Genomic DNA, 15,596 nt, shown 5'->3' on the forward strand with positions numbered 1-15,596 from the left:
GGACTTGTGCATGGGCCTGAAGATATACTTAAACTTTTTACAATTTAAAGGCTAAGGTAAGATCTAATCCTGCTGAGCATAGAGTAACAGATTTTACAGTTTATCTTGCTCAGATGTACCTTTTGATGTTCGCTGGAGGTTTGAGTATAGGAGTTCAGACATTTCTGTGCTTTTTCTGATGTCTTCTTCATGAAATGCCATATTTGGGCAAGAATATACACAGAATAGAAGGAGAAAAAGCCTTAGCCAATCTAAGAGCCAAATGTATTGAACCACAATGCTGACATTGTAAGGATAGCAGATATTAGAGCCAGATCACTCTAATATCCAAGGAGTCCCCACACATAATCCCCTTTGCCAAAAAACCTTAAAACAGAATAGTTTCCTTTCACTTTGCAGGATTTCAATGCAATTCTATCAAGTCGGGAAGGCAAATAACTACTTAATCCCCCAGGTAAGTAAAACGACTCCCTATGCTGCCTATTGTGGATCACTGGAAGGGAATGTAAAAATGGGTCTTGACTTTATTTAGGTCAGGAAAGAAAGTTTTAAAAGTGGACTTTGCTAACACTGTGGCCTTGCTATTGTCAGTTCCACTATTCTACAAATGGCTCAATTTCCATGTGAAAACGTGCTCTACTTAAAGAAAAGTTAAGTGGAATGAGGTTAGGAAGTCAAATGCCCTAGAGTCTCAAGCATAGAGGCAATAGAGCTGACTAGAATTTTCTTACAAAGGTGAAGTAAATTAATAATGTTTTCTGGGCAATAGGTAAAATTATTCATTTTGATTTAGCCTAAAGGACTCAGTACTTCTTTTTGTGTATCTGTGGGACAGACTTGTGGAAGGGAGACTTGATTTATTAAGTGTAGCTTTAGGGAGCAAAAGTCAGACCAACGGGTAGCTGCCAGAATCTCAGAGGCAAATTGATGTCCCATTTTTAGCAAATTTACAAGATCAGGGAAAGTCTTTTATGCAATAATTTAGTTTCTGGTGTTTCTTTATTTTCCTTTTCATGTTCTCTAATTTCCTAACTTGCCTCATTTAAATTTTATTTTGTCCTATAATTAATTGTGTGCACTTCCCTGAGTAATGTAACAGAGCATTAAATAAACAAATATATCAATAAATTTCATTCATCTTCCAATGAATAAAACCTGTAGTACAGCAGATGCATTCAGCATTAGGAAAAATCCTCAAACTTACAGGTAGTGTGGAAACCACTTGTGGCACCCATGACCACAATGACCATATTTATGTGTGTGTGTATATATATAGGCATTGGGATACCCTTTTGGGGATTCACAGATTTAGCAGTCTCTTCTAAGCTTATGTAAAGTTGTCTAGAATGTTCTATTCCCTATGAATTTGTGTTATAAAGGGAAGAAACAAAAATTTTTTGGATTGTAAAAAGAAGAATATAAAGAAAACATATACCATGAATATTTATTCTTGGATATTATTGCTAATTTGTGTTACTTCTGCTAAAAATGGAAGGACAAAACTGACTTTTTCAGTTGCTTCTAAACTGCCTGGATAACAATCACAAATGATTATGCTTAGAATTTTGAAGACAGCTGCTTTATAGAGAACGTGCTTTCCATCAGCTCATTTAGGTTGTAGGCTAAAAATTGAGGCAGAAGAAGTTGAAGGGATTTGGCCACAGTGGCAGCCAGTCACCAGCCAAGACAGGAAACAGATTTCATCTTCCTGTTATTAAGAGTAATTTGCCATTCACCAGACTGTTCTCGTGATGACACATACTAAGGTGTGATCAACTTGTAGCTGGATGCATATTTGAAGGAATCATTTTTATAAGCATTTTAGAAAATGAACCAAATTCAAGCACTCCATACAATTGCAGCTAATGAAAGATATGCAATCTCATTTTAAATCAGCATTCAGTAGACCATACATACAGTCCACATCTAGCCACAGGAAGAGATTTGGCTTAAAAATAGATCTGATCTGAGCTCTACCTTCGATTTAATCTTGATGTAATCTGAACATAATTGTTACACATGTCCATATAAGAGACCACCTGAGCAGGCTTAGTGTGAGCAATGAGGCTGTTTATTCACTTGGGTGCAAGTCGACTGAGTCTGAGAAAGGAGTCAGCAAAGGGTGGTGGGATTATCATTGGTTCTTATAGATTTAGGATAGGTGGTGGAGTTAGGAGCAATTTTTTGTGAGTAGGGGATGGATGTTACAAAGTACCTTCTCAAGGGCGGGGAGGATGTTACAAAGTACATTCACAAGGACAAGGGATACCACAAAGTACATTATCACAAGGGTGGGGGAATGTCACGATGGCTTGACCATGGTGTGGCCAGCTCAGAGGACCTTACAATAACTATAGTACTTTCCAATACTCCTTTAAGAGATATGGAACTATTTGTCATCCCATCAGGCTTTCCTGTTTCTCCATTAGTTTTGAGTTAAAAACTACTATACGAAACTCATGGGCCCAACTTATTGAGAGACAATTCAGAGAAAGGCAGCATTGTTACTGAAGGGAGACATGCAGTGGACAGGACGAGATTAATCAGGTTTGATTACTTGCATTTGTGTGATTTGGAGGAGTTGAGAGTATGCTGTGGAAGTATCTGGACCAAGAGGCAAAGGGTCAAACAATGGAAAAGCATATAACAATTTAAAAAAAAAAAAAAAGAAAGAAAAAAGGAAAAATAAAGAGAGAATGAAGTCTGAGAAGGTTTAAACAATTGTCTGTGAAGAAAAAATTTGAAATTTTTGATAATTCCATAATTTTCCCCAATAGAATTATGGGGAGAATATAATTATAATTCAAAAGGCATTTACCTTATTCTTTTGAAGATAGAAAGTACAAGGTGGTTAAGAATAACGTGTGATAAATTCTTAAAGTATCAGCTTTTTCTTCAGCTCTAAATGCTATGAGGAACAGCCATCCAAAACAAATCATAGCTACTCAGTTTTTTTAATGCATTGACCTCCATGCTAGTTTGATCATGAGGTTACCAGAGCATATGCTATCTACTGAATCAAATTCTCCAGGGAAGTGACCTTGACAATCTGTAATTTTAATCAGCACTCCAATGTGATTTTTAAAAGCTGGCAAATGTGGATAACAGTGCATGAGAGAATGCTGCTTAGAAGCCAAAGTCTTGGGCATAAGCCCCCACCTATGGAGGGACGGTAGCTTGGGTCAAGTTTTCCTTGACCCAGTGTGACCCTCTCATGTTCATTGGTTATCCAACATAATCTCTTGGTCATAATAGATTCCGGCCCATATTCACAGAACATTCATAAAAAATCAAACCTGTGTCAAAATTCACCTTCTAATGGTGAATTTCTCATCTTTATTTGTGAAGAACTGAATTAAAATTACATACTATCACTGTTGCTTGCTGCAGTCTCCCTCTTTAGCTAGAAAGAAAGTTAAACTGACTTTGCAAGTCTCATAAAAGATTTTATTTTAAGCCACCACACATGGCTAATTAGCAGCACATGCTATGTGGAGTCCACTGACTGCAGCCACAATAGATACTTTCTGTAACAATGGAAGGGAGAGTCACTTTAAGGCCAAATCCAGTTCTTTTTTTAGGGCTAAGACCAGAGGAGTGATTGATGCTATAGACTATGAATACCTTCATTTGTTTTGTATCTTGATCTATTTTACAGCAAAAAGAGCTCCATCACCTGCAAAATCTCAACTTTTCTTTTTAATCTAGGAATATGAGTGCTATAAAAGAGGTTACTGCTTCCATGAAAATAGTAAGTGCTCCATAAAATCAAATCTACATCTTGTTTAAATTCTTAGTTTTGCTCTCATTTGTTATGTGACTTTGGATCTTAATTTCTCAGAGCTTTAGTTTACTCATGCTTTTAATGGGGGTACGAATACATCCTTCTATGGAGAGCTAAATGAAATAAAGCATGTGTGGTAAATTGTTTTCCATTCTTCAGTCTCTTCTGCCATGTGGTCTTGCAATAGGTGAGTGAAGGGCGTATACTTCCCACCCATTGATCTGGGTTTCATCATGTGAATCAATTTGGTGTGGAATGAGGGCAGATAAGTTACTGTGCCGGTTGAAAGCTATGACCTTAGAGATAATCCTTATGCTCCTGTAAATGAATGGTCATTTTAAATAGCATCCCCCAAGAAGCCATTGTCCCTTCAGACTAGAAAAATCCTGAAAGAATATGTCTGAGGAAGTCTTGAAAATCCAAACTTCAGCCTTACACAGAGATGGCCCAGCCAGTTTGCAGACTCATTGGAGAGAAAAGTAAATACTTTTGTAAGTCACTACATTTGGTATGCAAGATTATTGTAGTAGCAAAAGCTGATTAATTCATTATGTAATTATTCTGATAGAGTAGGCTTGAAAAAGCATTAGATCCCCCTTCAAATATTTTGTCACTTAGGATTGTTTGTTGAGGTATAAATTACATAGAAGAGGCATAGTAGGCATAAGGCAGTTTATAAGGCCACTGGGAAGATAAACCCCACAGCCATATAAGCTAACGTAGTCAGTGCAGCGCACAGTAAGCATGGTAGCAAGTGAGTGAACATATACAAAATACCTAGCCAGTGTCTGGCACAGAATGAATGGACAATAAATTTTGGAAGCTTTTCTCTGGCTTGACACAGAAATGTTTGTGGTTCTTTCCTAATCAAGGATACAGTTCTATTTTTCCATTTGACTGTGGCTCTTTAAAGATAGAGTCAGTATTTTACCAATATTTGTATCCTCTGCACTTTATATAATAGACAAGCATGTTTAGAAAGCACCCCACTCCCCTGTTTTTAAAACTACAAGATGAAAGGGAAAAGGTAAAATCTCTCAGATAACTCCTGAACTCAATGACAATGATATTTATCATGTAAGATTTGTTTAAAAATTACTCTCTTCAATTTATGACTAAAAGTGATTTATGCTTTCTATTAACTTTGTTTTTGACACCCAGGACTGACCAGCTAGAGTTTTCTGGTACCTGATACTGAGCTTTATTTTTTTATTTTTTCAAATAAAGGAGACTATTTATTAAGGGGAAGAGTCCTTTGAGTAAGAATAAGGTTTATTTGCTTGATGTCTATTTGATTTTTACCTAGATATAATAGGGGATAATTCTTCAGTTCTTCAGCCTTGTGCATTTCTAAAATAGAAGACAAAGACCTTGGGCCTTGCCTTGCATAGATGGTATAAGATACCTTACAAAACATCAGCTTGATTCGTGCAAGGCACTGTGTCTTCAGAGAATATGAAGAAGAATAAAACACCAATCATCCTCTCAAAGAGATTATACTCTAAGGAGGAAGACTAGAAAGACCCATACAGACAAAAATACAGAAAATTAAGGCAAAGACCATAAATACATTCAAGCAGAGAAAGCATTTTGGGTTCAAAGAAGGTTCCAGAGAAGCCACATGCTTGTAGCCAAATAAAGCCAAGGAAATAAAAGAAATCAGTGTTTATCACTCAGAAGCTTGGCCAGAGTCAAGTGTGAAAATTCAAGCTTGAATATGTACACTCTTAATGGGGTTTGAAAGTCTACAAAGTAAATACAGAAGAGCATTTTCTGCATACTTTAATAGCCAAATGGGATATTAACCTGATGTGTTAATGAGTTCTTTAGAAGTACTCCTGACTGAGTATCACTGCAGTGCCAGAGTTTAAAAGTCATTCATCTCAACTGCCTCTGTCCTGGAACTGTGTAAAAAATTGGGAGGGTTTTTATCTGATCACATGGAGGGAGAACAGTGTCCATAAAGAGTAGAGCAAGGGAATAGGAATATAAGAGATTAAGGTAAAGAAAAATTTCATACACATACAAAGCTGTGAATATTCCTTCTCCAAATTTAATTTCTTTGTCCTGTTCCTTCCTGCTTAGGTCTAGCTTAAATTTCTAACACATGGTCTTTAGAGGACACATTTAAACCGTGGCATGTACCATAGAAATCCGCAAATACTATAATAAGGGTTTGATTTCTTGTTTTGTTGATTATCTAGACTGAAGAATGTGATAAGTAAATGTAAATAATGAAGATTAAACTTAAACATGTGTCATGTCTTATGCTGAAAATAAAAGAAGTTTCAATTTACTGGATATAATTTGTACAAAAGCGAGAGAAGTAGCTTAGTCATATATCACATTAAATATTAATAAATTTATTGAGAAAAGAGTTACTGGATTGGAACACAATTCCATTTGGCAAATCATGGTTGGTTTGTACCATAAGTTGGCTACAGATAAAAAAATACAAATATTAATGAAGGTTTTCTGGGAGAATCATTGGCTACATAAAATTTATAATAAATATTCTTTTACTGTGTTTTATAAATTGTGTGCTACGCATATTTTATATCATGAAAATTTATAGTAAAATTGCTTATATATTTATATGCACACATTTCTTTTTACAGAGAATTGGTTTTAAACATTTACCAGCACATCACTGTAAAAAATAAAATGAAATTATCCTCTAACTCTAATACTTCTTAACCAAGTCATTATTAAGGTGGGAAATTCCTTAACTCTTTTGATTCTGGGAAAAATAAGGCATATGGGAAGAAAAGAAAATACCTATGGATTAAAAACAGTATTTGAAAACACTGAACCAGCAACCCTTCAAGGTCGTGTTTAGTTCTTAACTAAATGACACTGGCAGTTCAAGTGTGAGTGGATTGTAAATTAGACTCAATACAAGGCAAGGTTTTTTTTTTTTCCCCCCCACTAGTATTTGTTGTCTTTCTCGGGAAGCATGACTTTATTGTAAAGGTTTTAAATTTTGAGACCCCTGGAGTTTGAGTCAAATATTTTAGGCTTAGGAGAGGATTTAGAAGGATAAGGGGTCTTCCTTTCATCCATTGGAGGGAGGTGGCACTATCTGACATTTGTGTTTCAAAGGAAAAAAGAGTTTTCATCAAAGCTGCAACATGATTCTAAGCAATAGACTGATTCTTTTAGGCAAGGTAATCAATATAGAACATTATTTCTTTTTTTTTTTTTTTTTTGAGACAGAGTCTCGCTCTGTCGCCAGGGCTGGAGTGCAGTGGCCGGATCTCAGCTCACTGCAAGCTTCGCCTCCTGGGTTTATGCCATTCTCCTGCCTCAGCCTCCCGAGTAGCTGGGACTACAGGTGCCCGCCACCTCGCCCAGCTAGTTTTTTTGTACTTTTTAGTAGAGACGGGGTTTCACCATGTTAGCCAGGATGATCTCGATCTCCTGACCTCGTGATCCGCCCGTCTCGGCCTCCCAAAGTACTGGGATTAGAACATTATTTCTTTATTAACTATGGATAAGAGTAGTATCTAAGATCTTGTCTGTATCTGATACTGAACAAGGATGTCAATTAATCTATAAATGTAAACATGCATTAATTTAGGAGGCTAACTATTCTCACCAAGATTAAACTTTACAAATGGTTTGTGGGGGCTAAAGCAACAAGAGCCAAACTTATTTTTGGACTAACTTAATCCACTGTATTGGTTAATAAACCATCCCAAAACTTAGTGGCTTAAAGCAATGATTTATTATGTCTCACAATTCTGTGGTCTGGCTGTGGAATGTTCATGCCGCTCTTGCGTGGCATCACTCATGCTTTTTATTTACTTAGGGGATCAACTGGGCCTAATATATCCTCATCTGTATGTCTGAGGCCCTGGTGAGAAAGCCAGAAGCTGGGACCTTTCTTCCTACAGGATGTATCCTTATGCTATAGCCAAGCCTGAGGTATTTTTCTTTTTTTTTTTCTTTAGTCATTGATTTTTAAAAACATTTTAACTTTTATTTTACATTTAGGAATACATGTGCAGGTTTGTTATATAAGTAAACTAATGACTTGGGAGTTTGTTGTACAGATTACTTTGTCATTCAGGTATATAGACGTGGTACCCATAGTTGCTTGTTTTTTTCCTGAACCTCTCCCTCCTCCCACCTTCATCCTCAAGTAGGCCCATGTCTGTTGTTCCCTTCTTTGTGTACATGTGTTCTTATTATTTAGCTACCACATATGAGTGAGAACATGCAATATTTGGTTTTCAGTTCTTGTGTTGATTTGCTAAGGATAATGGCCTTTAGTTCCATCCATGTTTCTGCAAATCACACAATCTCATTCTTTTTATGACTGTATAGCATTCCACAGTGTATATGTACCACATTTTGTTTATCCAGTTCATTGTTAATGGACATTTAGGTTGATTCCATATCTTTGCTACTGTGAATAGTGCTGCAATGAGCATACCTGTGCACATGTCTTTATGGTAGAATGATTCCTTTGGATATATACCCAGTAATGGGATTGTTGAGTCTAATGGTAATTGTTTGTAGCTCTTTGAGGAATCACCACACTGCTTTCCATGGTTGAACTAATTTACACTTCAACCCACAGTGTATAAGCATTCCTTTTTCCTGCAACCTCGCCATCATCTGTTATTTTTCTCCTTTTAATAATAGCCATTTTGACTGGTGTGAGATGATATGTTTTTGGCTTTTTTATTGGTATTCATCTAATGATTAGCAATATTGGACATTTTTTAATATGCTCGTTGGCCTCATGTATGTTTTCCTTTGAAAAGAATCCATTCATGTCGTTGGCCATTTTTTAACGGGGTTATTTGCTATTGTTTTTTGCTTGCACATTTGTTTAAGTTCCTTGTATGTTCTGGATACTAAACATTTATCTGATGTATAGTTGGCAAATATTTTCTCCCATTCTGTAGGTTGTCTGTTTACTTTTGAAAATTTCTTTTGCTGTGCAGAAGCTCTTTAGTTTAATTAGATGTCAATTTGTCAATTTTCCCCAGCACCATTTATTAAATAGGGAATCCTTTCCCCATTGCTTGTTTTTGTCAGGTTTGTCAAAGATCAGATGGTTGTAGATGTGTGGTGTTATTTCTGAGGCCTCTGTTCTGTTCCATTGGTCCATATCTCTGTTGTGGTACTAGTACCATGCTCTTTTGGTTACTATAGCCTTGTAAAATAGTTTGAAGTCAGGTAGCGTGATGCCTCCAGCTTTGTTCCTTTTGCTTAGGATTGTCTTGCCTATGGGGGCTCCTTTTTGGTTCCATATGAACTTTAAAGTAGTTTTTTCCAGTTCTGTGGAGAGAGTCAATTGTAGCTTGATGGGGGGAATAGCATTGAATCTATAAATTACTTTTGGAAGTATGGCCATTTTTATGATATTGATTCTTCCTATCCATGAGCATGGAATGTTCTACCATTTGTTTGTGTCCTATTTTATTTCGTTGAGCAGTGGTTTGTAGTTCTCCTTGAAGAGGTCCTTCACATCCCTTGTAAGTTGGACTCCTAGGTATTTTTTTCTCTTTGTAGCAATTGTGAATGGGAGTTCACTCATGGTTTGGCTCTCTGTTTGTCTGTTGTTGGTGTATAGGAATGCTTGTGATTTTTGCACATTGATTTTGTATCCTGAGACTTTGCTGAAGTTGTTTATCAGCATAAGGAGATTTTGGGCTGAGACAATGGGGTTTTCTAAATATACAATCATGTCATCTGTAAACAAAGACAATTTGACTTCCTCTTTCCCTAATTAAATACCTTTATTTCGTTCTCTTGCCTGATTGCCCTGGCCAGAACTTCCAATACTATATTGAATAGGAGTAGTGAGAGAGGGCATCCTTGTCTTGTGCCGGTTTTCAAAGGGAATGCTTCCAGGTTTGCCCATTCAGTATGATACTAGCTATGGGTTTGTCATAAATAGCACTGTATTGTCATAAATGGCTGTATTTTCCCAATGCTTTTATCCCAATTGTATCTAGGAAGTAACTAACTACCTTTTGATTTTACAAGCTCATATGCAAAAGGGACTTGCTTTGTCTCAGATGAGACTTTGGACTATGGACTTTTGAGTTAATGCCAAAATAAGTTAAGACTTTGGGAAACTGAGGACTCTTCCAAGATGGCAGAATAGGAACAGCTCCAGTCTACAGCTCCCAGTGAGATAGATGCAGATGAGTGATTTCAGCATTTCCAACTGAGGTATCAGGTTCATCTCATTGAGACTGGCTGGACAGTAGATGCAGCACACAGAGGGTGAGCCAAAGCAGGGTGGGGTGTTGCCTCACCTGGGAAGCACAAGGGGTCAGGGGATTTCCCTTTCCTAGCCAAGGGAAGCCATGAGAGACTATACCAGGAGGAATGTTATACTCCTGCCCAAATACTGCACTTTTCCCATGGTCTTCGCAACCAGCAGACCAGGAGATTCCCTCCAGTGCCTGGCTCAGGGGATCTCATACCCATGGAGCCCAGCAAGCTAAGATTAACTGGCTTGAAATTCTTGCTGCTAGTGCAACAGTCTGAGATCCACCTGGAATGCTGGAGCTGGGTTCAAGTGATTCTTGTGCCTCAGCCTCCTGAGTAGCTGGAATTACATACATGCACCACCATGCGCAGCTAAATTTTGTATTTTTTTAGTAGAGACCACATTTGTCCATATTGGCCAGGCTGCTCTAGAATTCTGGGCCGCACATGATCCTCTCACTTCGGCCTCCCAAAGTGCTGGGATTACAGGTGTGAGCCACCACACCTGGCCCCTCTGAATTTCTTAAATTTGAATGTTGGCTTCTATAGCTAGGTTGAGGAAGTTCTCATGGATGATATCCGGAAATATGTTTCCTAAGTGGTTTTCTTTCTTGCTATTTCTTCAGTGATGCCTATGATTGATAAATTCTGTCTTTTTACATAATCCTGTATTTCTTGGAGATTTTGTTTGTTCCATTTCACTCTTTTATTTCATTCTTTTCTGACTGTCTTATTTCAGAAAGCCAGTCATCGAGCTGTGAGATTATTTTCTCTTCCTGATCTATTCCTCTGTTAATAATTGCAATTTCATTATAAAATTCTTGTAGTGTGTTTGTCAGCTCTGTCAGGTTGGTTACATTCTTTTCCACACTGGCTATTTTGTCTATCAGCTTCTGTATGTTTTATTTTGATTCTTGCGTTTCTTGGAGTGGGTTTCAACATTCTCCTGAATCTCAATGATCTTCATTCCTATCCGTATTGTTTTATTTCCTGTGGTATGGGTTGTAATATCTCCCGTTTCATTTTTAATTGAATTTATTTGGATCTTCTCTCTTCTATTCTTGGTTAATCTCACTAGTGGTTTATCACCTTTGAACCAACTTTTTGCTTCATTTATCTTTTGTATTTTTTTTTAATTCATTTACTTCTGCTCTGGTCTTTGTTATTTCTTTTCTGCTGCTGGGTTTGGGTTTGGTTTGTTCTTGTTTCTCTAGTTCCTTGAGATGTGACCTTATATTGTCTATTTGTGCTCTTTCAGCCTTTTTGATGTAGATGTTTAATGCTATAAGCTTTCTTCTTAGCACCACTTCTTCTGTATCCCAGAGGTTTTGATAAGTTGTGCCACTATTGTGGTTCAGTTCAGAGAATTTTTAAATTTTCATCTTGATTTCATTGTTGACCCAATGACCATTCAGGATCTGGTTATTTAATTTCCATGTATTTGAATAGCTTCGAGGGTTCTTTTTGGAGTTGATTTTTTCCAATTTTATTCCATGGTAGACTGAGAGAGTGCTTGATATAATTTTGAATTTCTTAAATTTATTGAGACTTATTTTGTGTCCTAGCATATGGTCTATCTTGAAGATTGTTCCATGTGCTGATGAATAGAATGCATATTCTTTGTTCATTTTTAAAATTCTTTTTTCTTTGTCTTTGTTGGTTTGGGTTAATTCAAAATCCTTGTCTTCGGGCTCTAAAGTTCTTATTTCTACTTGCTTGATTCTATTGTTGAAACTTTGTAATGTATTTTGCAATTCTCCAAGTATGTCTTTGATTTCAAGAAGTTGTAATGGTTTTTTAATCTATGCTATCAATTTCTTGGGAGATTTTTTATCCATATCCTGTATAATTTTTAACATTTCTTTAAGTTGTTTTTCATGTTTCTCTAGTGCTTCCTTGAGTAGCTTAATAATCAACCTTTTAAATTCTTTTTCTGGCAATTCAGAGATTTCTTCTTGGTTTGGATCCATTGCTGGAGAGCTGGTGTGATCTTTTGAGGGTGCTAACAAACCTTGCTTGGTCATATTACCAGAATTGTTTTTCTGATTCCTTCTCATTTGGGTAGACTGTTTTGGTGGAAAGATCTGGGGCACGAGGCCGGCTATTCAGGTTCTTTTGTCCCACAGGATGATCCCTTGATGTGGTTTTCTTCCCCTTCTGCTAGGGATGGTGCTTCCTGAGAGTTGAACTGCAGTAATTGTTGTTGCCCTGCTGGGTCTAGCCACCCAATGGAATTACCAAGCTCTGGGCTGGTACTAGGGAAGTGTCTTCAAAGAGTCCTTTGATGTGACCTGTCTTCAGATATCTCAGCCTTGGATATCAGCACCTGCTCCAATGGAGGCAGCAGGGGAGTGAAGTGGACTCTATGATGGTCTTTGGTTGTAGTTTTATTTAGTGTGCAGTTTTTCTCAAATGCCGGTTGTGGTAGCAGTGAAATTGTCACATGGACAGACTCAAGACCTTTGGTTAGCCAGAATGTTACAGATTGTGGGATTAGCTGTTGTTTTCTTTTTTCTTGGAGTAGGGTTGTTCTTTTATGAGTTGCTATAATGACTTGAGTTGGTTGGCCTTTAACCAGGAGGTGGTACTTTCCAAAGGTGCATCAGCTGCAGTAGTATAGTAGGGATACAAGCTTTCCTTAAGGTCACCTGGATAAGTATTCAAGTTTCTCAGACAATGGGCAGAGCCATAGAACTCCCAACAGATTATGTCTTTTGTCTTTGGCTGCCAGGGCAGGTAGAGAAAGACCACCAGGTGGGGGCTGGTTTAGGGCTGTCTGAACTCAAGGCTTTCCTTGGGCAGAGCTTGCTGCAGCTGCTGTGGGGAATGGGGGTATGGTTCTCAGGACAATCGAGTTATGTTTCCAGGAGGATTATGGATGTCTCTGTTGTGTCATACTGGCTGCCAGGGAAATGGAGGAAGGTCAGCAGTGGTAGGCTTCATCCAGCTTCCATGCAGCCAGCAAGGCCAGTTTTACTCCCACCATGCCCCACCAACAGCACTGAGTTTTATATCCAGGCAGCTGGTGAGCATGGCTTAGATTTTGCACCAGGGTACAAGCCTGCCCACTGAGAAAGCAAAAAAGAGCTTTCAGGTCCTCTCCGTCCCTGCCTGCCACAGCTTCTATGCTCATATCTGCACATCTCATTTGCTCCGCCACCCCTAGATTCTGTCCAGGAAAATTCACACCCAGTTGAAATTATGATGAAGTTCAGCTGGAAGTTGCCTTCTCCCTGTGCTCCCTCTCAATTTCAATGGCAGCCCTCCCCAAGGTCCCCTATGAGATAAAGTCACAAATGGCTTCCTTGGGGAACAGGAGTGCCTACAAGGTTCTTTCTGCTGCTTCTTCTACTTTTATATTTTGCTTGGCTCTTTAAATTCATTTCAGGTAGGTAAGGTTAAATCCTTCTCCCATGATCTGGATTTTCAGGTTGCCAGTGAGGATGTATGTCTAGAGAAAGACTTTCCTCCTTCACATTTTGAGCTCCCGCAGTTTTTCGTCTTTCTCACGGAGTTTGCAGTGGCAAGCCGCTTCTTTTCCCCCATCCGTATTCTGAATCTATTTCTGTCATCAGCTATCTCAGCCTGGTTAAGACCTTTTTCCTGGAGAATCAGTATGATCATTTAGAGAAAAGAAGGCACCCTGGCTTTTTGAGTTGCCAAGAGTTCTTGTGTTGATTCTTTCTCATTTATGTGGGCTGATGCTTTTTCAGTCTTTGAAGTTGGTGTCCTTTGGGTGGATTGTTTTGTCTTTTTCTTCATCAATGCCCTTGGGAGTTTGATTATAGTATAAGGTGGGTTTGGTTGACTCATCTTCGATTCTAGATTTTTCCTGGGTCTTGGAGGAGCCCCCTCCAATTACTGTGTAGTGTCTGCACTTTTTTTGTTGGGTATTCTGGTGCATGGGACTTGTTCAGACTGGGGCTGCAGTTGGCCAAGAAGCTGTTTCCTTGTCAAGCTGGCCTTAATCTTCTATTAGTGTACTTTCTGGGGAAAGATGAGGTTGCATCCACCAGCAGAGTTCAGGCCAAAGTGGGACAATTTTCTTGGAAACTCTAGTGGATGTGACCTATCTGGCTATGGAAGGTGGGAGTGGGTGGGGTTGTCAGCACTGCTATTTGGATATTTCTAGTAAAAAAAAAAAGGAGCCTGTGCCCCTTGGCAAATTGAGGCAGATGTAGGGCTTCTGGGCTGGAATTTCTAGCAGGTGTTGCCTACCTGGCTGTTGGTGGTGGGAGTGGTAGGGTCATGTGCCTTGCTGATCAAATATTTCCTGGAATATCAGGAGGCTGTGCCCTCCACCTGAGTTCACATAGAAGTGTGGCTGCTGGGTCAGAAGCTCTAGCAAATGTTGCCCACCTGGCTACCAGTGGTGGGGGCATGCTCAAGCAGGACAATAGGAAGGTGCACTCTCCAGCTGAGTTCACACAGAAGCAAGACTGCTTGGCTGGTAGCTCTAGCAGGCATTGCCTGCCTATCAGTGGCAGGGGTGGGTGGAGTATAGGTTGGGTTCCAAGAGGAAAAGTGAAAGCTACTAGGACTTTTGAGAGGTGGACCTGAAATTGGTACACTATCATTTTTGCCACATTTTACTGGTTGAAGAAGTCATAACTCCAGTAAAGAAACATGGGGAGAAGATATGAGTGCCTCCTGAAGGGAAAAGCTTATAAGATTCCATTGCAAAAGATCATGGCAAAGATTGCTGTTGCTCTTTTAAACCAATCATCTGTCATATGTACTGCAGTCTGTAAAGGATGTTTGATGATATTCTTTTATTTGTGAGTTTCTACTTTTAATTATATGTTAATGATTAAATTAACCACCCCACAAATGTTACCTGAGAACAAATTAAATCATATAATTTTCAATTACTAAAATATGTGGCATATTAAGGATAAATTGTTCATGCTAATAGACAAGATTAAAACTCTGTGGTCATCCTTTTAAAGTGAAAATATCACATTTACATTAATTTCAAGTCTCTGACACTGCTAATCATGGAAAGCTGGCTAATAATGATTCTGTAGCTGAGTACTCAATAAACTTGGAATGTCCTTTCTGCCCAAATCAGTTAGAAGTGTCTACATTTGGAATTTGCCTACCATTACCTCCTTTTCTAAGAGCCAAATTCTTTGACCTTTTCAATAAGAGGAAAGTAAAATATAGTGTCATTGCATTGGCGTGAACATATTTTGAATATCTCCTTAAGAAAATAAAAAAAAGAGAATATGGAGGTTGGCAGGGTTTTAAGGGGTGTGGTTGTCAAGCTGGCATGGAAGTAATACTTTTTTCCCCACAATCAAATCCCTCTTCCTGATACTCCTTAAATCCGGAGTCCCTGGATCTCACTCCTAAAATACATAAGAGAAGCAAGGCCTCTGAAAAGAAATGCCATAGTGGTTGTTGCAGAGAGAGAAAGGAGATAACTGGTTTCTTTTCTGGGAAGGAGTCAGTGACACGTTGGGGAATAATTACAATTAGATTGAGCTGTAGTCTTCTTAACCCTAAACTGAGGTGTTTAGGACTTTCTTAAACATAAAAGTTTTGATGCCACAGTTCACATGACTATAGGAGGAAT

General features: G+C 38.4%; 1 long non-coding RNA gene across 1 annotated transcript; it reads left to right on the forward strand.

The window, feature by feature from the left end:
- The first annotated feature begins 384 nt into the window (after window positions 1-384).
- LOC117076633 lies at window positions 385-7,703 on the forward strand. The gene is made up of 3 exons (XR_004434431.1): window positions 385-454; window positions 3,709-3,751; window positions 7,596-7,703. It is a non-coding gene; the product is annotated as an uncharacterized LOC117076633 (long non-coding RNA).
- Window positions 7,704-15,596: the final 7,893 nt, after the last annotated feature.

The sequence above is a fragment of the Trachypithecus francoisi genome, unplaced genomic scaffold, assembly GCF_009764315.1.
Source record: "Trachypithecus francoisi isolate TF-2019V2 unplaced genomic scaffold, Tfra_2.0 Lachesis_group0, whole genome shotgun sequence".
NCBI classification, from domain to species: domain Eukaryota; kingdom Metazoa; phylum Chordata; class Mammalia; order Primates; family Cercopithecidae; genus Trachypithecus; species Trachypithecus francoisi.